The sequence below is a fragment of the Gorilla gorilla genome, chromosome 15, assembly GCF_029281585.2.
Source record: "Gorilla gorilla gorilla isolate KB3781 chromosome 15, NHGRI_mGorGor1-v2.1_pri, whole genome shotgun sequence".
Taxonomy (NCBI): Eukaryota; Metazoa; Chordata; class Mammalia; order Primates; family Hominidae; genus Gorilla; species Gorilla gorilla.
The window spans coordinates 94,639,463-94,663,352 of NC_073239.2; the positions used below are offsets into that span (position 1 = coordinate 94,639,463).

A 23,890-nucleotide genomic window follows, 5' to 3' on the forward strand; every position below is an offset into this window, starting at 1 on the left:
CATTGAAATATTACTCAGCAATAAGAAGAAATGAAGTACCGATACGGGATACAACTTACACGAACCTTGAAAACATAATGCTAAGTGAAAGAAGCCAGTCACAAAGACTAGATATTATATAATTCCATTTATTTGAATTGTTCACAATAGGCCTATCCATCGGAATGCAGATTAGCAGTTGCCTGGCGATAGGGCCGGTGAGGTGGGGCAGGAAGCAGGGACTGAGAAAGGGAACAAACAGCGAGTGGATTGGAGTTTCTTTTTGGAGTATTGAAAGGTAAAAAGTTCTAAAATTATATAATGGTGATGGTTGTACAACTCTGTGAATAATCATAAAAACCACTGAATTGTACACATTGAAAGGGTGAATTTTATGGTATGTGAATTATATCTTAATCCATCTGTGTTTTGGCCAGGCGTGGTGGCTCACACCTGTAATCCCAGCACTTTGGGAGGCCGAGGTGGGCGGATCACTTGAGGTCAGGAGTTTGAGACCAGCCTGATCAACATGGAGAAACCCCGTCCCTACTAAAAATACAAAATTAGCCAGGCATGGTGGCACACACCTGTAATCCCAGCTACTTGGGAGGCTGAGGCAAGGGAATTGCTTGAACCCAGGAGGCAGAGGTTGTGGTGAGCTGAGATCGTGCCATTGCATTCCAGCCTGCGCAACAAGAGCAAAACTCTGTCTCAAAAAAAAAAAAAATCTGTTTTTTCAAAATATATCTGCTCCAGGTTTCCTCAGACTACCCCTAAGATAACCAGGAACCACAATGGACTTTTCCCTCTTTCTCCTCTATTTTAAAAAAATATTCAGCCAGGCATGGTGTTGCACCTGTAATCCCAGCCACGTGGGAGGCTGAGTTGGGAGAATTGCTTGAACCTGGGAGGTGGAGGCTGCAGTGAGTCGAGATCGCACCACTGCACTCCAGCCTAAGCAACAGAGCGAGACTCCATCTAAACAACAACAAAAATTCATGAGCCTCTCTTTACTTAATTTCTTTAAAATGTTTAATAGTCTGTTAATTAATTTATAAAATTATTATTATTAGTATTTGAGACAGAGTCTCACTCTATTGCCAGGCTGGCACACAGTGGTGTGATCTTGGCTCACTGCAACCTCTGCCTCCTGGGTTCAAGTGATTCTCATGCCTTAGCCTCCTGAATAGCTGGGATTACAGGCATGCGCCACGATGCCTGGCTAATTTTTGTGTTTTTAGTAGAGATAGGGTTTCATCATGTTGGCCAGGCTGGTCTCGAACTCCTGTCCTCAAGTGATCTGCCTGCCTCAGTCTCTGAAAGTGCTGGGATTACAGGAATGAGCTACAGTGCCTGGCCAAAAAAAAACTTTTTTCTTTTTTTTTTTTTTTTTCAGAGACAGGGTCTCACTGTGTAACCCAGGCTAAAGTGCAGTGACACCATCATGACTCACTGCAGCCTTGATTTCTCGGGCTCAAGTGATCCTCCCACCTCAGCCTCCTAGATAACTGGGACCACAGGCACATACCACCAAGCCCAGCTAGGTGTATTAGTCTGTTCTCATGCTGCTAATAAAGACATATCCGAGACTGGGTCATTTATAAAGGAAAGAGGTTTAATGGACTCACAGTTCCACATGGCTGGTGAGACCTCACAATCATGGTGGAAGGTGAATGAGGCACAAAGTCATGTCTTACATGGCGGCAGGCAAGGGTGTGTCCAGGGGAATTCCCCTTTATAAAACCATCAGAGCTTGTGAAACTTATTTACTATCATGAGAACAGCACAGGAAAGACCTGCCCCCACGATTCAATTACCTCCCACGGGGTCCCTCCCATGACATGTGAGAATTATGGGAGCTACAATTCAAGATGAGATTTGGGTGAGGACACAGCCAAACCATATCACTAGGGTTTTTTTTCTTTGGTAGAGATGGAGTCTCACTACGTTGCCCAGGCTGGTCTTGAACTCCTGGGCTCAAGCAATTCTCCCACTTTGGCTTCCCAAAGTTCTGGGATTACAAGTGTGAACCATTACATCTGGCCTCATGGCCTAGTTAACTGCTTCTTTTTTTTTCCCGAGATAGAGTCTTGTTCTGTCACCCAGGCTGGAATGCAGTGGCGCGACTCAGCTCACTGCAACCTCGGCCTCCTGGGTTCAAGTGATTCTCCTACCTCAGCCTCCAGAGTAAGCTGGGATTACAGGCACCTGCCACTGTGCCTGGCTCATTTTTGTATTTTTAGTAGAGATGGGGTTTCACCAGGTTGGGCGGGCTGGTCTTGAACTCCTGACCTCAGGTGATCCCCCCCACCTCTGCCTCCCAAAGTGCTGGGATTAAAGGCGTGAGCCACCATGCCTGGCTAGTTAACTTCTGGACCTCAATTTCCTCAGTTGAAAAATGAGGATAATAACAGCCCTTTCCTCATAGGGTAAGTGTAAATCTAAAATGACCACAGATATGAACTATGTTTAAACAGTACCTAGCACATAATAAATCCTGTATTAGTATTTGTAATAATTATTTATATATTAATATATGTTATACATATTAATAGTCATATATTACACCCCTAGGATAGTATTTAGCACATAGTAAGTGCCCTATATAAGTGCTAGCTATTAATATTATCATTATTTACTTATTTTTATTAGAGTTGATAATGGTTAACTTGTCCGAGGTTTTATCTGTTCTGCTGTTGATGAACATTGAGCTGTTTCCAATTCGAGGTTACAAATGCGTAATGCTGCTTTGAATATTTGTGCATCACTTTCTCTAGGGTATACACTTAGGAGTGGATTGCTGAGGCACAGGGTATGTTTACCTCCGTATTTACAGATATGCCAAACCGTTTTCCAAAGTGGATGATTCAGTTTACATTCCCACCTCCAGTAAGAACCTCTCCAATACTTGATAGGCTCATCTTTTAAAATTTTACCCTGGTATGTAATGACAGCATCAATTTTAATTTGCATTTTTCTGGTTACTGATGAGGAGGAGCACCTTTGATTTCCTTCTTGTGACATTCCTGTTCAAGCCTCTTGTCCATTTACTACTGAGTTATACGTCTTTTTCTTGTTGCATTGTGAGAATTCTTCACGTAGTTCGGGTACTGAGTAATTCTTTATCTATTTCAATACCTTCCACTATTCTGCTTGACTTCTACTCTGCCAGTGGTATCTTTTGTTTTCGTTTTTGTTTTGAGATGGAGTTTTGCTTTTGTTGCCCAGGCTGGAGTGCAATGGTGCTATCTCAGTTCACTGCAACCTCTGCCTTCCACGTTCAAGCGATTCTCCTGCCTCAGCCTCTCAAGTAGCTGGGATTCTAGGCACCTGCCAACACGCCGGGCAAATTTTTTGTATTTTTAGTAGAGACGGGGTTTCACCGTGTTGGCCAGGCTGGTCTCGAACTCCAGACCTTAAACAATCCACCCGCCTTGGCCTCCCAAATTGCTGGGATTACAGGTGTGAGCCACCGTGCCTGGCCCCAGTGGTATCTTTTGATGAACAAAAAAATTTAATTCAGAAGTGAGCAAATTTATGAATCTTTTTCATTGTAGTTAGTTCTCTTTGTGTCTTGTTCAAGAAATTCTTCCCTGTCCTGAGGTCTTATCTTGTGAAAGCTTTATAGTTTTTCCTTTTACACTTAGGTCATTTCCACCTGGAATTGAATATTGTGCACGATCTAATATAGGACTGAGCGCAATTTCAATTTTTTCTATGTAGATGCTCAATTTTATCAGCACCATATATTAAAAAGCCTGTTCTTTCCTTACTCATCTGCAGACCACCTCTGTCAAGTAGCAAGTGTTATGTAGCAAATGTCATGTATTGATATGTTTGAGGGCTCTTTATTTTGTTCCTTTTACAGTAAGTCCTCCCACCTTGTTCTCCTTATTCAATAGTGTTTTGTCTTGATCCTTTTTAGAATCTGCTAATTAAGTTCCACCAAAAACAAACAAAGAAACAAACAAAACCCTACAATGGAACAAAACCATTTTCCCAATCAGTAGAAATCTCAAGATCTAACTGAATGGTAGTGAGCCAGGACTCTTTCTTTTTCCACCTGGACATGAATGAAAAGCATGTAGATTTAGGTTCTGTCAACAGCTGCCTTATTCTAGGCACATTAGTATAGGGTTGAAAACAACACTCACGGCCGGGTGCAGGGGCTCATGCCTGTAATCCCAGCACTTTGGGAGGCTGAAGCAGGCGGATCACCTGAGGTCAGGAGTTCCAGACCAGCCTGACAAACATGGTGAAACCCCGTCTCTACTAAAAATACAAAAATTAGCTGGGCATAGTGGCTAACACCTGTAATCCCAGCTACTTGGGAGGCTGAGGAAGGAGAATTGCTTGAACCTGGGAGGCGGAGGTTGCAGTGAACTGAGATCCGGCCGTTGCACTCCAGCCTGGGTGACAAGAGTGAAACTCCATCATACACCACATACACACACACACACACACACACACACACACACACACACACACAAAGGCTGGGAGCAGTGGCTCACGCCTGTAATCCCAGCACTTTGGGAGGCCGAGGTGGGCAGATCACGAGGTCAGGAGTTTGAGACCAGCCTGGCCGACATAGTGAAACCCGATCTCTACTAAAAATACAAAAAATTAGCTGCACATGGTGGTGGGCGCCTGTAATTCCAACTACTCGGGAGACTGAGGCAGGAGAATGGCATGAACCTGGGAGGCAGAGCTTGCAGTGAGCCGAGATTGTGCCATTGCACTCCAGCCTGGGCGACAAGAGTGAAATTCCGTCTCAAAAAAAAAAAAAAAAAAAGAAAAAAGAAAACAACACTCAGAAGGGCAGAGCCAAGAGAATCACTAAGAACAGAGTCAGACAATGTCTGGGTCCTTCTTACCTCCTAAGTGCTGCAGTTATATCGCTTTAACTTGGGGTTTCTGTTATTTGCAACCACTGAAAGCATCCTAACTTATCCATAAGCTATCTTAAATACTGGCTTGGCTGCAGAAGCAAGTAAAAAGACCTCTTCGTGAAAAGGAAAATAACTGTCACAAAACTATGAATTTTATTCTATGGGGGCCAACAATGATATAATAATATAATAATGGTGGTGTTGATAGTTATAGATAACAATTACAAAGCCAATTACAAAGCCTTACCTGTGCTAAGGTATTTACAGATAATATATCATTATACTAGTGATCTTATTCAATGGCCATGATCTCCCAGTGTTACTCTTTTTAGAGAGGAGGAAACAGGTCCAGAGATTTTAAGTAACTCTCTCAGTATCACACAGTTAATGGAATTCAAAGGTAGCCTTGACTGGCTCCAGCACACTTATCAATTGGTCTTTTAACTAATTATTATTATTATTATTATTATTATTATTATTATTATTTTTGAGATGGAGTCTCGCTCTGTCGCCCAGGCTGGAGTGCAGTGGCACGATCTCGGCTCACTGCAAGCTCCGCCTCCCGGGTTAACGGCCGTTCTCCTGCCTCAGCCTCCTGAGTAGCTGGGACTACAGGCATCTGCCACCATGCCTGGCTAATTTTTTGTACTTTTAGTAAGGACAGGGTTTCACCCTGTTAGCCAGGAGATGGTCTCCATCTCCTGACCTCATGATCCACCCTCCTCGGCCTCCCAAAGTGCTGGGATTACAGGCGTGAGCCACCGTGCCCGGCCTTAACTTATTATTAAATAGAGCAAATGTAAAACTTCCAGGAGGCCGGGTGTGGTGGCTCATGCCTATAATCTCAACACCTTGGGAGGCCAAGGCAGGTGGATCACCTGAGGTCGGAAGTTTGAGACCAGCCTGGCGAACATGGTGAAACCCTCTCTGTACTAAAAATAAAAAATTAGCCAGGTGTGGTGGCACCTGCCTGTAATCCCAGCTACTTGGGAGGCTGAGGCACTAGAATGACTTGAACCGAGGAGGCAGTGGTTGCAATGAGCTGAGATAGTGCTACTGCACTCCAGCCCGGGAGCTGTTTCAAAAAAACAATAACAAAGACAAAAACAAAAACTTCCCGGACAGGCGTTGTGGGTCATGTCTTTAATCCTAGCACTTTGGGAGGCTGAGGCAGGAGGTTTGTTTGAGCCCAGGAGTTCAAAACTAGCCTGGTCAACATAGTGAGACCCCATCTCTATAAACAACGTTTCTCCCATGCTGTTCTCATGATAGTGAGTGAGTTCTCACAAGACCTGATGGTTTTATAAGGGGCTCTTCCCCCTTCACTTGGCACTTCTTCCTGCCACCTTATGAAGAAGGTTTCTGGCTTCCCCTTTGCCTTCTGCCATGATTATAAGTTTTCTGAGGCCACCCCAGCCATGCTGAACTGTGAGTCAATGAAACCTCTTTCCTTTATAAATTACCCAGTAATTTATAACAACAACTCAGGCAGTTGTTGATAGCAGCATGAAATTGGAGTAATACAGCCTCCTAAAGTGCTGGGATTACAGGCATGAGCCACCACACGCAGCCTGCATTTTTTCATAGATAAAATGTTCTACAAGTTTTCGATTGACATTTGGAATTTTCAGAAAAGTACAAGAAGAAAATTTAAATTATCCATAATCCTACTCTGCAGAGATAATCACTATTATCATTTTATAGTATATCCTTTGAGCCTTTTAAATAATATATGCAATAGAAATCCAGCTGTGAATATTGTTTTGTAATCTGCTTTCTTTCTTTCTTTCTTTTTTTGATATGGAGTCTGTCACTCAGGCTGGAGTGCAGTGTCTCAATCTCGGCTCACTGCAGCCTCCACCTCCCAGGTTCAAGCGATTCTCCTGCCTCAGCCTTCCAAGTAGCTGGGATTATAGGCGCCTACCACCACACCTGGCTAATTTTTGTATTATTGGTGCAGACAAGTTTTCACCATGTTGGCCAGGCTGGTCTGGAACTCCTGACCTCAAGTGATCTGCCCACTTTGGCCTCCCAAAGTCCTGGGATTACAGGTGTAAGCCACTGCACCTGGCCTGCTTTCTTAAGATAGTATTTTTTTCTAGTCATTAAAAATTCTAAAATATTATTATTAATGTTTGCAATGGTATTTTAGTTTCTAACATTTACTTAATCAGTGCTCTATTTTCTCTAAAAATTTGTTGCTATACACATTCTTGAAAATCTTTATTTTCAGACAACACTGATTTTTTTAAAAGTAGAATTACTTATTAAAGGAATATAAACATTTACAGGTGTTTAGTACTACCAAACTGCTCTCCAGAAAGGCTACATCCACTTCTGTTCCTACCAGTAGTGACGTGGAATTCCTCTTTTCCCAAAAGCTTACTCTTCTGGAAGTTTTTTTTTTTTTTTTAATAGACATGGTCTTGCTGTGTCACCCAGGCTGGAGTGCAGTGGTGTGATCACAGCTAACTGCAGCTTTAACCTCTTGTGCTCAAGCGATCCTCCCACCTCCTACCTCAGCCTCCTAGGTAGCTGGAACTACAGGTGCACTCCACCATGCCTGACTAGTTTTTTCTTTGTTTGTTTGTTGAGCCCCATGATTCAAATACTTCCACCTGGTCTCTCCCTTGACACCTGGAGATTATGGGGATTATGGGGATTACAATTCAAGGTGAGATTTGGTTGGGGACACAAAGCCTAACCATATCAGAGGCCAAGGTGGGAGGATTGCTTGAGCCTAGGAATACAAGACCAGCCTGGGCAACAGAGCAAGACTGTCTACAAAAAAAGGAGAAGAAATTTAAAAAAGACAAAGAAAACAAAAAATAAAAAAAGTTATTAGATGAATGTGGTGGCCCATGCTTGTAGTTCCAGCTACTTGGGAGGCTGAGGTGGGAGGATCACTTGAGCCTGGGAGGTCAAGGCTGCAGTGAGCTATGATTGCACCACTGCACTCCAGCCTGAGCAAGAGAGCAAGACCCTCTCAAAAAAAAAAAAAAAAAAAAAAAAAAAAAAAAAAGAAGAAAATTCAAACATTTTCAAAGCTAGAGAAAAGAGAAAAATGAGATGAACTTGCCCCAGCTTTAATTATTGTCAACACAAAGCCAATCTTGCCTGTCATATTCCTTCTCCCTCACTCACATTATTTTAAAGCAAATATCAAACATCATATTTCATTTGTAAATATTTTGGCATGTTTCTCTAACCAATAAGGGCTCCTTTTTATTTTTATATTTTTTTGAGACAGGGTTTCACTCTTGCTTAGGGTGGAGTATAGTGGTGCGATCATAGCTCACTGCAGCCTTGAACTCCTGGGCTCAAGTAATTCTCCTGCTTTGGCCTCACAAGTAGCTGGGACTACAGGCTCATGCCACCACGTCTGGCTAATTTTTAATTTTTTGTTGAGATAGGATCTTGCTATGTTGCCCACGCTGGTCTCAAACTCCTGAGCTCAAGCAGTCCTCCTGCCTTGACCTCCCAACGTGTTAGGATTACAGGCATGAGCCACTGCACCTGGCCAAGGGCTCCTTTTTTAAAAAACCACAACCACAGTACCATGATCACACCTAAATTTAAAATAGTTAATTCTTTAGTATCATCAAATATCCAAATAATATTCACATTGCCCTGACTGTGTTTTTATGTGTTTTATATGTTTTATCTCTTTTACTTACAGGCTCCCCCTCCATCTCTTTTTTCTCATGTAATATTTTGTTGAAGAAATTGGGTCATTTGCCTGTTAGTTTGCCATAGCCTTGGTTTTGTTAATTGTAGCTCATGATGTTGTTTAACATGTCCCTCATCTGTCTGTTTCCTGTAAATTCTTCATTAGACCTAGAGGCTTGATCAGACTCAGAGTTTTTTGTTTTGTTTGTGCAGTACAGTGGGAGAAGGGACGAAGAAACTTCTCAAGGGGCGGCGTTTACTTCTATCTGAAGGATCCAGTGTCTGATGGTCTTTCTTGTGATGTTAGCAACTGTTTATGATCATTGCCACACCCATACATCATTAGGGATTGCAAATTGGCGATGTTCTTATTCTATTGTTTCTTTTCCATTTAGTAGTTAGAATGCTCCATATTCCAAGAGAATTTTTTCTTCAACTATTTAGGTACTCTTTGGAAGAGATCAAAAAGGAAAGAGAAAATAAATACCTGATTCTTTCTCTTTAATGACCAGTTTTAAAAATAATTAGGTGCTTTCCTAGCATGCTTCAGTGGTGACTGATAAAATTTTTTTTAGTAACATTATAAACTCACAGAGTTAAATACACTTAATATGCTTTCATCCAGTGATGTTTTTAGCCTATTGATTCTCAAATTATCCTCCTTTTAGCAAGTAGAAGCTTCTCCATGTTAGCTTCTGAGTCCTTTTTAAACCAACCCCAGTAGTCTTTGATGGCTTCCCTGCTTTCTGGTATAAAAGGTATTCCAGGCTGGGGGCGGTGACTCATGCCTGTAATCCCAGCAATTTGGGAGGCCAAGGCTGGTGGATCAGCTAAGGTCAGGAGTTTGAGACCAGCCTGGCCAACATGGTGAAACCCCGTCCCTGCTAAAAATACAAAAAAATTAGCTGGGCCTGGTGGTGGGCGGCTATAATCCCAGCTACTTGGGAGGCTGAGGCAGGAGAATTGCTTGAACCCGGGAGGTGACAGTGAGCTGAGATTGCACCATTGCACTCCAGCCTGGCCAACAAGAGCAAAACTCCATCTCAAAAAAAAAAAAAAAAAAGGTATTCCAGGTTCATGTTGTACATTTCCATCCCCAGATCTGGAATGACTCATTTCTGTAAGAGGCCCTGGTTTCTTTTAGTGGGGCAATTTGCATGCTATAAGGTGGTAAGTGAATGATTTTTAAAAGTAAGAAATAACAGATACTAGATAATGAATAACAGTACAAAACTGATAGAACTATGAAGGTATTGCAGCCCAAGACCCCATTAGTGAGGGGGAGATAGTCTCACAACTTAACAGGCCCTGAAGGAATGAATGCATCTTAATATCATATCATACCATCACACGGATGTGAGCCTTAGTCCCCAAGAAAATCTTAAACTCTATTTAGCAAACTTATTTTAGAGGTATGTGTAAAACATTTTTTAAAGTTTCATATATGGAAGCCTTAGCTATCTGGAAAATTAGTGTAAATAGAATGCTTCATTTGCTCAGGCTTATGGTGCAGAAAAGAATCATTTAGGGAGCACGTTAAAATATAGGTGTCTGGACCAGGCAATGGTGGCTCACACCTGTAATCCCAGCACTTTGGGAGGCCAAGGCAGGAGGATCACCTGAGGTCAGGAGTTCGAGACCAGCCTGGACAACACAAGGAGACCCCATCTTTACAAAAAATAAACAAAATTAGCTAGGTGGCACACTCCTGTGGTCCCAGCTACTTGGGAAGCTGAGGTAGGAGGATCGCTTGAGGATGGGGGTTGAGGCTTAGGTGAGGTGTGATGGTACCACCACACTCCAGCCTGGGCGATAGAGCAACCCTGTCTCAAAAAGAAAAAAAAAAAAAAGTATGGATTTCTGGGTCCCACTCCAGACAACTTGAATCTGGGTGTAGGGCTTGGAATTTGTATTTTAGTAAGCCTTCCAAATGATTTTGAAGTAGGTAGTCCTAAAAACTAACCTTTGAGGAACATTGCCAGACAGAATGATAGAAAGAGAGAGAGTGAATAGGGGAAGAGGAGGGAAAATGCTTTAAAAGAGTGTATCTTGGTTGGGCGCGGTGGCTCCTGCTTGTAATCCTGGCACTTTGGAAGGGTGAGGCGGGTGGATCACTTGAGGCCAGGAGTTTGAGACCAGCCTGGTCAACATGGAGAAATCTCTACTAAAAATACAAAAAAAAAAAAAAAAAAAAAAGAAAGAAAGAAAGAAAAAAAAAGAGTGTATCTTGCAGCATATTTCTGAGGATTAAGCCATGTTTTAAAAATTTAGTGATTATCGGCCAGGCCCAGTGGCTCACGCCTGTAATCCCAGCATTTTCGGAGGCTCAGGCAGGTGGATCACTTGAGGTCAGTAGTTCGAGACCAGCCTGGCCAACATGGCAAAACCCTGTCTCTACTAAAAATACAAGAATTAGCTGGGTGTGGTGGCGTGTGCCTGTAATCTGAGCTACTTGGGAGGTTGAGGCAGGAGAATTGCTTGAACCCAGGAAGCAGAGGTTGCAGTGAGCCGAGATTGCGCCACTGCCCTCCAGCCTGGGTGACAGAGTGATACTCTGTCTCAAAGGAAAAAAAAAATTGGTCATTCTCTTTTTCTGATTTAAAAGGATTTTGTTCCTCCATGGAAAACTTTAAAAATAGGAGCAAGCAAAAGAAAATTAAAAAAATGTGTAATCTTACCACTCGGAGACAATGTTCATTTTAAGTTGGTGTATATTCTTCCAGACTTCTAAAAGGAATTGCAATTGCTCCTTTTGTAGCAGACACCATCAGGGACTTGCCTGGGGCCTCTCATCTAGCAACTGGGAGAGTCCACACTGGAACCCAGCTGCTGAATCCTGAACTTCATTGTGCTCCATTGTATTTTTTATTTTTATTTTAAAAAATTAATTATTTATTTTTGAGACAAGGCTCTGTTGCCCAGGCTGTGTGGTGCAGTGGCATGATCACAGCTCATGGTAGCCTCCATCTCCCAGGCTCAAGCAATCCTCCCACCTTGGCCTCCCAAAGTGCTGGTATTACAGGTATGAGCTACCGCCCCCCATTGTGCTTTATTGTAACAGGAACAGAGGGGCTCACGCCCACTCCTAGCATTACTTTACACACATGTCTACTGTTAAAAGACAAAATTACAACAAATTTAGTTTAAAGATCTTAATTGGTTTTTATTTGCAATTATAGAATCAGCCAACACCTCATTCTAGAAAATAGAATGAGTAATGAGTGTTCTGATGAGCTGAGCAGGAGAGGTTGGCTTTATAGGTAGAAAAGGGCTGAAGAAAGCAAAAACGGGCTGGGTGCGATGGCTCACACCTGTAATACCAGCACTCTGGGAGTCCAGGGCGAACAGATCACTTGAGTTCAGGAGTTCGAGACCAACCTGACCAACATGGTGAAACCCCGTCTCTACCAAAAATACAAAAATTAGCTGGGTGTGATGGTGCACGCCTATAGTCCCAACTACTCGGGAGGCTGAGGCAGGAGAATCACCTGAACCTGGGAGACAGAAGTTGCAGTGAGCTGAGATTGTGCCAGTGCACTCCAGGCTGGGTGATAAGAGTGAGACCCCGTCTCAAAAAAAAAAAAAAAAAAAAAGAAAGCAAAAACAGAGAACAAAATGGAGATTGGTTGTTTTCAAGTTACTTTCCTTAAAGAGTTAAAACAGAGGTGATTACTTTTTTATGCTGACTCCGGTTGACTGGAATCTTCTGTTTTCTTTTGTTTTAAAAGAGAGATGGAGTCTTGGTTTTTGGCCAGGTTGGTCTGGAACTCCTGATCTCAAGCAAGTCCCCCACCTTGGCCTTCCAAAGTGCTGGGATTACAGAAGTGAACCACCATGCCCAGCTGGACCCTCCTATTTTGTTTTGTTTTTTAAGGAAAACTGGCCTGTTTTAGTTTCACTGTGTGGCACTTAGCACATGTGACTCCATTCTGGTTTGGCCTGGTCTGATGGGGCCCAGTGCAGGAGGCTAGTCCAAATGATGGCCTCCCATTAACTTTGCTTCACACTGCACATCACTTGTTAAATTAACTGCACAATTACAACAAAAAATAATGTGCCTACTACTGAACTATGGGCTTCTCAGTAGGGCAAGAACATCATCTTATTTATATCAGTATCCTTGGAACACAGCCTGGTGCTTAACTGTGGCTCAATACCTGGAACACAGTAAATACACAATAAATGATCCTTCTAGGCAGAGGGCAATGGAGTGAAAACAACTATTCTCCATTGCCTCTCACAGAACTGAATTGCAGGCATCCTAGACTTCAAAACTGATCTAGTTTTCTCCCCAAAAAACAGTTTGCAGCACTCCAATGTCCAAGAAATAGAATATCCTAAACGAATTAGCGCAGGAACAAAAAACCAAATACCACATATTCTCATTTGAAAGTGGAAGCTAAACATCGGATATTCATGGACATTAGGATGACAATGGTAGATGCGGGAGACTACTAGAGTGGGGGAGGAGAGAGGGGGCAAGGGTTGAAAAACTGTTGGGTACCTGGGTGACAGGATCATTCATATCCCATACCTCAGCATCACGCAGTATACCCAGGTAACAAACCTGCATATGTACCCCCTAAAACTAAAATCCAGATTGAAAAAGAAGGAAAAAAAAGAAGAAACAGAATATCTTCCTGAAAGCCTTATAGGGAAACATGCAGAAGAAAGCAAATCCTCTTAGCATCTTACCCCCTTATCCAAGCAACAGGGCCCCTGACATAAATGGGATGACTGGATTGGAAAGCCAGCGCATCGTGCTGCAATAAAGGCTCACCAGGTTTAGAAACAAAAGCCTGGCTGTCTCCTTTTCTCTCTTAGCCTCACAAACAGCTACTACTTGGATTCTGAGTGTTTGAAACAAAAGCATACAGGAGGAATAAAGGTGGATTTAATTGACAGTCTTTTGGAATGTAAATACCAATCAAAATGAAGAAATATGTTTTTCAGCTTCAATACAATCTAGTTTGGTTTATGAGAGTGAAAAGTCTGATGAAATACATAGTTATAAAAATGTGAAAACTCCTAAGAAAGTAAATCCGTACAGGAGAATTGGGGAGCTGAAATATTTCCCAGTACTGTTTTACAGTCTTCTTTTTCTTTGTTTTTCTTTCTTTTTCTCCCAGGAAACATTTTATTGGATGTGTTCATTTATGTATGCACATATGTATTCTTCCAAATGGTTGTTTTCCTGGAACCAACTTCACGTGTGGGTAGCACTGTGCTAGGTACTAGCTGCATAATAAATGAATGTGAAAGTTGTTGACATATAGGACTGAGTTTTACTATTCATTGACCCCTTCGAACGTTTATTTGGCTGCTATGATTCTATGCTTAGAAAGATACATATATCTAAACAAATACATACAATTTTGAGGAGTTCATGATCCCTAGGAAGCCCCCCAGGGGTCAACCAACCAGAACTGGCTGGGCGCAGTGGCTCATGCCTATAATCAGTACTCCTGAGGTGGGAGGATCACTGGAGCCTAGGAGTTCAAGACCAGCCCGAACAACATTGGGAGATTCCATTTCTACAAAAAGAAAATTAGCTGGGTGTGGTGATGCTGGCCTGTAGTACCAGTTACTTGGGAGGCTGCGGCTGGAGGACCTCTTGAGCCTGGAAGGTCGAGGCTGCAGTAAGCCATGATTGTGCCACTGCACTCCAGCCAGGGAAACAGTGAGACTCTGTTTCAAAAAAGAAACCCAAAAACAAACAAACAAAAACCCAACAGAATCCTGCTCTAAGAACCTACAGTTAAAAAAGCAGCAGTGGGCCAGGCACGGTGGCTCATGCCTGTAATCCCAGCACTTTGGGAGGCCGAGGCGGGCGGATCACGAGGTCAGGAGATCGAGACCATCCTGGCTAACACGGTGAAACCCCCGTCTCTACTAAAAATACAAAAAATTAGCCGGGTGTGGTGGTGGGCGCCTGTAATCCCAGCTACTCGGGAGGCTGAGGCAGGAGAATGGCATGAATCCAGGAGGCGGAGCTTGCAGTGAGCCGGGATAGTGCCACTGCAGTCCAGCCTGGGCGAACGAGTGAGACTCCATCTCAAAAAAAAAAAAAAAAAAGCAGCAGTGTAGGCATGGTGGCTCATGCCTGTAATCTCAGCACTTTGGGAGGCTGAGGTGGGCAGATCACTTGAGGCCAGGAGTTCAAGACCAGCCTGGTGAAACCCTGTCTCTACTAAAAAATACAAAAATTAGCTGAGTGTGGTGGTGCACGCTGGTAATCCTAGCTACTATGGAGGCTGAGGCACAAGAATCACTTGAACCCAGGAGGTGGAGGTTGCAGTGAACTGAGATTGCGCCACTGCATTCCAGCACTCCAGCCTGGGTAATAAGAGACTCCGTCTAAAAAAAAAAAAAAAACAAAAGAAAAAAAACCAGGCCTGTAGTCATGGCTGAGTAATAAAAAAGGTTTTGGCTGGGCACGGTGGCTCATGTCTGTAATCCCAGCACTTTGGGAGGCTGAGGCAGCAGCAGATCACGAGGTCAGGAGTTTGAGACCAGCCTGACCAACATGGTGAAACCCCGTCTCTACTAAAAATACAAAAATTAGCTGGATGTGGTGGTGGGTGCCTGTAAGCCCAGCTGCTCAGGAGGCTGAGGCAGGAGAATTGCTTGAATCTGGGAGGCGGAGGCTGCAGTGAGCCAAGATTGTGCCACTGCACTCCAGCCTGGGTGACAGAGCGAGACTCCATCTCAAAAAAAAAAAAAAAAAAAAAAAAAGGCTTTGACCAATGCAAGATCAGTGTGTGCTAGAGTGACTAGAAGAAAGTCACAGAGTTCGGCCGGGCGTGGTGGCTCACGCCTGTAATCCCAGCACTTTGGGAGGCCGAGATGGGTGGATCACAAGGTCAGGAGATCGAGACCATCCTGGCTAACACGGTGAAACCCCGTCTCTACTAAAAATACAAAAAAAAATTAGCCGGCGGGGTGGCGGGCGCCTGTAGTCCCAGCTACTCAGGAGGCTGAGGCAGGAGAATGGTGTGAACCTGGGAGGTGGAGCTTGCAGTGAGCCGAGATCGCGCCACTGCGCTCCAGCCTGGGTGACAGAGCAAGACTCCGTCTCAAAAAAAATAAAAAAATGAAATAAAAAAAATAAAGTCACAGAGTTGACCTTAAAGGCTGGGCAAGATTTGGAGTGTGCAGTAGACGGAAGGGAGCAGGGGGAGGGCCAGCAAAGGAGCAAGGAGGCAGACAGCATGGAATAGGTGAGGGGCCAGCCGGAAGGAGGTCATGTTCATGGCAAGTCTGGGTTCGGACTTCACCTGATAGATTGACCAGGGTTTCTCCACAGTGACACTGCTGACATTTGGAACTGGACAGTTCTTTGTTGTGAAGGCCAGTTCTGTGCATTGTAAGATGTCCAACAACACACTTGACCTCTGCCCACTAGATGCCAGTAGCATCTCCCAAGTCATGACAATCACAAATGTCTCCAGACATTGCCAAAGATCCCCTGGGGGACAAAGATCACCCTATTTGAGTATGACTGTCACAGCATATTTGAGCTTGGCAATGTTTTCCAAAGTTTAGTCATTCAGGTATCACCTTCACGAATTTTGCCAGATCTTGGTGCCTACTTCTTGGCTATCTCCTATATTTATTTATTTATTTAGAGACAGAGGCTGAGGCAGGAGAATCTCTTGAGCCCAGGAGGCAGAGGTTGCAGTGAGCCGAGATCAGGCCACTGCACTTTCAGCCTGGGTGACAGAATGAGACTCCATCTCCAAAAAAAAAAAAAAAAAAAAAGTAAGAATTTGCTTCTCCTCAGATGTTGGCAAAAAACGTGGATGCCAAAGACGATTTGCCTCTTCCTCCTGCAGAGAGGCCAACCCATTCCCTGTGCCATCATCAGGTTAGTAGCTCTCGGGGCAGATTGCAAGACCCCTCCTCTTTCAGTATTGAATTCCCCCTTGGCATGTGTCACATCTTCATTTGCCTTTCTTTTCTGATGATAGGGTCATCACCGCTTCCTGATCTCCTTTCTTGGCAACAGAAGGGTGATGTGAGATTTAATTTCTCAAAAAAACTAAAAAAGATGCCAAGATCCCCAGGATCCGTCTCACGTGGGCCAAGATCTTCTTTGGGTGCAGAGGGTCAGTGCAGACAAAGGCACTTGGATCGCTTGCGATGGTTCCTCTCTCTCTAATTATAGAAAGTATTTAGCTATTGTTCCCTAATTGCTCACTGCAGTTGGGTTTGAGCATTTTTTTTTTTTTCTGACAAAAGGCTGGTTTCTGATGAGTTGTTCTTTTCTTTCCGCCTTGGTTCACTGCCATACCAGTGCCTGGCTCTTCCACTGGAAAACTGCAGGAGGTGGTATGGTATTTCTGGGGAAGCCACTTTACCTCATCCAATTGCTTTCATGGCTTCCCAGTTGCCTAATAGGAAGGGAATTAACATTTACTGGGCATCTATTTAGTATGTGCCAGGCACTGTGCTAAGTGCTCACGTAGGTTGTCTTATTCAATCCTTGCAGCAAACTTGAGAGGCAGATATAATTATTCCCAATTTATAGATGAAGAATCTAAGGTGAAGGTAGTCTCAGTCAGTATGTGGCTGAGTCAGAATTCAAACCCAGGTCTTTGTGTGTGAGTCCATTTTTTTTTTTTTTTTTTGAGACACGGTCTCACTCTGTCACTCAGGCCGGAGTGCAGCGGTGCAATCTTGGCTCACTGCAGCTTCAACCTCGTGGGCTCAAACAATTCTTCTGCCTCAGCCTCCCAAGTAGCTGGGACTACAGGTGTGTGCCACCACACATGGTTAATCTTGTTGTATTTTTTAATGAGACGGGCTCTCACCATGTTGCCCAGGCTGGTCTTGAACTTCTGGGCTCAAGCAATTCTCCTGCTGGAGTCAGTCTGGGCACAGTGGCTGAGGCTTGTAATCCCTTCCCAAAATGCTGGGATTGTGAGCTACTGTGCCCAGACTGACTCCATGTTTTCCTCTCTCAAAAGTTTTTCTAGACTTCTGGCTGATAAAACATTGGTGTTGGAGACTCCCGCTCTCTTGCCCTGAAAGTGCTTATTTCTAGGTCCTCTGCTAGTGGTAGGGCTTGGTGGGGATGCCTATAGGATGCTTAAAGGAGTTCTAGGTTTCCTGTTTTGGCTCATGACACATGAAGGAATTTCCAGTGTCATGGTAGCAAGGACAAGGAGGAAAGCCATCCCTCCTGGGGCTGTAGCAGTAAGGATCCTATGGGAAACAGATGGCACATTCAGGGGTTTACATGCAGAACAGAACATTCAATGAATGGACTACTTAGCAGAGTTATGGGCAGTTAAAGGAACCAACAAGCAATGGGGAAGCTACCGGGTCCTGGCAGCAGCAGGAAGCCATCACCACCCCTAGGTTTAAAGGGACATGGTGTGAGAATGGTGTTCCTGAAGCCCAGTGACAGCTGGGGGTATGGCAGAAGCATCCAGACAGGAGCTGTGACAGGAGGGAAACCCAGCCACTGCCCGAACACCAGCAGAAAGGGCAGCAGCAGCTGGTGTGTGAGTGTGTATATATACAGACATCCAGGTCTCTCCCTCCTCTGCCTTCTCATCTCCTGCTCATGCTACCACTGGCCAAACCCAGCTAGAAGACAGAGAGTAGGGGAGCCTAGAGATGCAGCTCTTGCAGGTCAGCCTCCTGGGGCACAGGGCAGGAAGGAAGGGTGGAGAGAACACCTGGGAAGATATAGAGAGTATTCAGCACAGGGGCTGACTCACCTGTGCCATCCACAGCAGTGTCTTTTTTTTTTTTTGAGATGGAGTCTCTCTCTGTTGCCCAAGCTGGAGTGCGGTGATGCAGTCTCAGCTCACTGAAACCTTTGCCTGCCGGGTTCAAGCGATTCTCCTCCCTCAGCCTCCTGAGTAGCTGGGACTACATAAGTGCACCACCACACCCAGCTAATTTTTGTATTTTTAGTAGAGACGGGGTTTTGCTATGTTGCCCAGGCTGGTCTCAAACTCCTGGCCTCAAGTGATCCACCCTCCTTGGCCTCCCGAAGTGCTAAGATTACAAGTGTGAGTCACCACACCTGGCCCAGTGTCATTTTTTTGGTGAGTGGAGACATACTCTATAGGAAGTGGGACATTGTTTACAGGCTCAAAGAATCATGGAATGTGAGAGTGGGAAGTGCCCTTAGAGCTCTACCTGTAAAATTCGTTTACTTTATAAAGAGGATCCTGAGGCCCAGGAAGGGGAAAGGACTGGTCCAAGGTCAGTTGCTAATTCGTGGCATGGGCAGGACTGGAAGCCAGCTTGCCTAAATTCCAGTCCATACTGCTTCTTAGTTTTGAGCTGTAGTCAATTAATGGTTGGTAATAAAGGATTACTACTGAGCCACTTGACCTATTTCCTGTTAAGACCTCAGGGTGTAGTTTACTTTGGCCCCAGACATTTGCCTCAAATGATTCTTTCTCTAAATATATCTATGATCAGAGTAGGCTGCCCATTTCAGAGTGTGGGCTCTGGAGTCAGGCTCATGGGGCTGAATCCCAGCCCTATCCTTACAGAATGGTCTTGGACAAGTTATTTAACCCTCCACCTTATTTTGCTCAACTGTAAAATGAGGATAATAATGATGTCTATCTCATATCTCATGAGGATTATATAAGAAGATATATTTAAAGCACTTAGACTAGCATCTGCCAATAATGAGTGCTTGATAAATAACAGTATACATGTGGGGTGTGTGCGTATATATATATATATATATATATGATGTAAACAAATGTGTGTGTGTGTGTGTGTATGTATATGCATGTATGTATATATATATATGCATGTATGTGTGTGTGTATATATATATATTCTACCTCCCCAATTAGTTTAGAATTCTGGTTAAGAATTCACATGGTTTGGCTGGGTGTGGTGGCTCATGTCTGTAATCCCAGCACTTTGGGAGGCCAAGGTGAGCAGATCACTTGAGGTCAGGAGTTTGAGACTAGCCTGGCCAACATGGTGAAATCCTGTCTCCACTAAAAGTACAAAAATTAGCCAGGCGTGGTGGTATGTGCCTGTAGTCCCAGCTACTTGGGAGGTTGTGGCAGGAGAAACGCTTGAACCTGGGAAGTGGAGGTTGCAGTGAGCCGACATTGCACACTGCACTCCAGCCTGGATGACAAAGCGCGACTCCATCTCAAAAAAAAAAAAAAAAAAAAAGAATTCATGTGGTTGGCTGGGCAAGGTGGCTTATGCCTGTAATCCCAGCACTTAGGGAGGCCAAGGCAGGTGGATTGAGCTCGGGAGTTTGAGACCCACCTGGGAAACTTGACGAAATACCATCTCTATCAAAAATACAAAAAAAAAAAAAAAAAAAATTAGCTGGGCATTGTGGTGTGTGTATGTGGTCCTAGCTACTTGGGAGGCTGAGGTGGGAGGATCTCTTGAGCCAGGGAGATGGAGGTTGCAGTGAACCAAGATTGTGCCATTGCACTACTCCAGCCTGGGCGACAGAGACCACATCTAAAAGAAAAAAAAAAAAAAAGAATTCACGTGGCTGTGATTGAGGTCAGGTGTGGTGGTGTGTGCCTATAGTCCCAGCTACTTGGGAGGCTGAGGCAGGAGAAATGCTTGAACCTGGGAGGTGGAGGTTGCAGTGAGCCGACATCACACACTGCACTCCAGCCTGGATGACAAAGCGAGACTCCATCTCATGCCTGCACTTTGGGAGGCTGAGTAGGGAGGATGGCTTGAGCACAGGGGTTCGAGATCAGTCTAGGCAACATAGGGAGATGCTGTCTCTGCAAAAAAATACAAAAATTATTTGGGCATGATGCACCACGCCTGTAGTCCCAGCTACTTGGGAGGCTGAGGTGGGAGGATTACTTGAGCCTGGGAGGTCAAGGCTGTAGTGAGTGTGGCATGATTGCGCCACTGCATTCTAGCCTGGGCAATACAATAAGACCCTATCTCAAAAAACAAACAAACCAACCATACTTTTTACCCTTATTGAAATATATCAGTTGTTCTTTTAAACATTTTTTTCTTTTAATTTTTTTTTTTAGTGGAGACAAGGTCTCACCTATGTTGCCCAGGCTGGTCTCAAACTCCTAAGCTCAAGCTAACCTTCTACCTCTGCCTCCCAAAGTGCTGGGATTACAGGCATGAGCCATGGCTCCTGGCCTTATCAGCTGTTTTTCACATGGAATTTTTCCTTTCCCTATAACAGATAAGAACTCTGAAGGGCTTAGGTGATGTGCCTTTTCTGGGATTCCTCAGCAGTCAGAGGCAGATAAATCCTTGTTCTCAGGCTGGGCACTGTGGCTCACACCTGTAATCCCAGCACTTTGAGAGGCTGAGGCGGGCGGATCACCTGAGGTCAGGAGTTTGAGACCAGCCTGGCCAACATGGTGAAACCCCGTCTCGACTAAAATACAAAAATTAGCCAGGCATGGTGGTGCATGCCTGTAATCCCAGTTACTCGGGAGGCTGAGGCAGGGGAATTACTTGAACTTGGGAGGCGGAAGTTGCAGTGAGCCGAGTTTGTGCCGATGCACTCCAGCCTGGGCAACAGACTGAGACTCCATCTCCAAAAAAAAAAAAAAAAAAAAACGAAAATACAAGTCTGACTCTTCACATCATAAGCTGGCTGTGGTGGCTCATGTCTGTAATCCCATCACTTTGGGAGGCTAAAGTGGGTGGATCATTTGAGGCCAGGAGTTTGAGACCAGCCTGGCCAACATGGCGAAACCCTGTCTCTACTAAAAATACAAAAAATTAGGCGGGCGTGGTGGCAGGTGTCTGTGATCCCAGCTACTTCAGAGGCTGAGGCAGGAGAATCGCTTGAACCGGGGAGGCAGAGGTTGCAGTGAGCCGAGATGGTGCCATTGCACTCCAGCCTGGGTGATAGAATGAGACTCGGTCTCAAAAACAACAATAACAACAACAACAACAAAGCAACAACAACAACAACAAAGCAAGTTTGATTCTTCACATTAAGCCTGTACCACTGTTGTAACATGGGAAGACACGAAGAAGAAATGATCTGAGCTTTGATCATTTATATTCGGACATAAGGTCCACCAAGATAAAGAACATCTGTACCAAACTGCCCCCTCCCCACAAAATTCAAGTATTGATAAGTGATTTTAAATAAATTTTATAAATAAAACAGTGTAAGGAGGTAGAGTGTGTCTCAGGGAATGTGGGGGTGAGTGGGGAGATAGGGGTAATTGGGGATGACCTCTCTGGAGGGTAACATTAGCACAGAGAACAAATTGCCAGGATGGAGCAGACCATTGAAGATATGGGGGAATAGCAAGTGTAACGGCTGCCCAGATAGCAGCCAGCTTGGCAGATTGAGAACAGAAAGGAAGCTGATGCGGTTCGGGTGGAGTGAGCCAGGGAAGAGAGGGGTGGGAAATGAGGCTGGAGAGAGGGAGTGGAGCCAGCCTCTGGGGAGCCAGGAGGGTCAGGCTTAAGGGGTGGGTTGCCCCTCCACACCTGTGGGTGTTTCTCGTAAGGTGGAAAGAGAGACTTGGAAAAGAAAAAGACACAGAGACAAAGTATAGAGAAAGAAATAAGGGGACCCGGGGGACCAGCGTTCAGCATATGGAGGATCCCGCCAGCCTCTGAGTTCCCTTAGTATTTATTGATCATTCGTGGGTGTTTCTCCGAGAGGGGGATGTGTCAGGGTCACAAGACAATAGTGGGGAGAGGGTCAGCAGACAAACACGTGAACAAAGGTCTTTGCATCATAGACAAGGTAAAGGATTAAGTGCTCTGCTTTTAGATATGCATACACATAAACATCTCAATGCTTTACAAAGCAGTATTGCTGTCCGCATGTCCCACCTCTAGCCCTAAGGCGGTTTTTTCCTATCTCAGTAGATGGAACGTACAATCGGGTTTTATACTGAGACATTCCATTGCCCAGGGACGGGCAGGAGACAGATGCCTTCCTCTTGTCTCAACTGCAAGAGGCATGCCTTCCTCTTATACTAATCCTCCTCAGCACAGACCCTTTACGGGTGTCAGCCTGGGGGCCGGTCAGGTCTTTCCCTTCCCACGAGGCCATATTTCAGACTATCACATGGGGAGAAACCTTGGACAATACCTGGCTTTCCTAGGCAGAGGTCCCTGCGGCCTTCGGCAGTTTTTGTGTCCCTGGGTACTTGAGATTAGGGAGTGGTGATGACTCTTAAGGAGCATGCTGCCTTCAAGCATCTGTTTAACAAAGCACATCTTGCACCGCCCTTAATCCATTTAACCCTGAGTTTGACACAGCACATGTTTCAGAGAGCACGGGGTTGGGGGTAAGGTCACAGAATCTCAAGGCAGAAGAATTTTTCTTAGTACATAACAAAATGGAGTCTCCCATGTCTATTTCTTTCTACACAGACACAGTGACAATCTGATCTCTCTTGCTTTTCCCCACATCAGGCAAAGAGTTTGGATTTTCTTCTCAGTGTCATGACACTCCTCTGAACAGCAACATTCAGTTTCCAAAGCACTTGCACCATCGCACTTGATCCTCACAAGCCCTTTGAGGTAGGTAGGACTGACAATAGTATTAACTCCATTTTATCAAGACAGAAACTAAAGCTCTGCCAACATTAGAAAACCTGCTGTGAGTCACCCAGTTCAAACAAGATTCTTTGACTCTAAATCAGGGGTTTTTAACCTCAGCTGTGCATTGAAATCCTACAGGGAGCTCTACAAAATACCTATGACTCAGTCCCATTCCCAGTAGTTGAAGGGGTGCTAGTGCCAGCTATGGCCCAGGAAGACTTTTAAAGCTCTCCAGGTGATTTTTTTTTTTTAGACTGGGTTTTTCTCTGTCACCCAGGCTGGAATGCGGTGGTGGTGCAATCATGGCTCACTGTACCCTTGACCTTCTGGGCTCAAGCTATCTTCCCACGTGAGCCTCCTGAGTAGCTGGGATTTTAGGCATGAGCCACTGTGCCTGGCCCTTATTATTATTTTATTTTTAATTTATTATTATTTTTTGAGATGGAGTCTTGCTCTGTCACCCAGGCTGAAGTGCAGTGGCATGATCTCGGCTCACTGCAACCTCTGCCTCCTAGGTTCAAGCGAGTATCCTGCCTTAGCCTCTCGAGCAGCTGGGACTACAGGCGTGTGACACCACTCCCAGCTAAGTTTTGTATTTTTAGTAGAGACGAGGTTTCACCATGTTGGCCAGGCTGGGCTGGAATTCCTGACCTCAAGTGATCTGCCTGCCTTGGCCTCCCTAAGTGCTGGGATTACAGGTGTGAGCCACTGCGCCTGGCCTAATGCTACCTTTTTTCTGTTCCTAAGCCACTTTGTTCATACCTCAATCTTAACACTTCTCACATTATTTGGAAGTTATTAATCTTCTTATCTTAATGCCTATACATTGCAAACTT

General features: G+C 44.5%; 1 protein-coding gene across 1 annotated transcript in view; it reads left to right on the forward strand.

Moving 5' to 3' along the window:
• The first annotated feature begins 226 nt into the window (after positions 1-226).
• ADCK1 (aarF domain containing kinase 1) overlaps positions 227-23,890 on the forward strand; it is a 161,724-nt gene continuing 138,060 nt past the window's right edge. The window contains exon 1 of the mRNA XM_055361091.2: positions 227-277. The gene's annotated coding sequence lies outside the window, so the exon portion shown is untranslated. The remainder of the gene's footprint in view (positions 278-23,890) is intronic.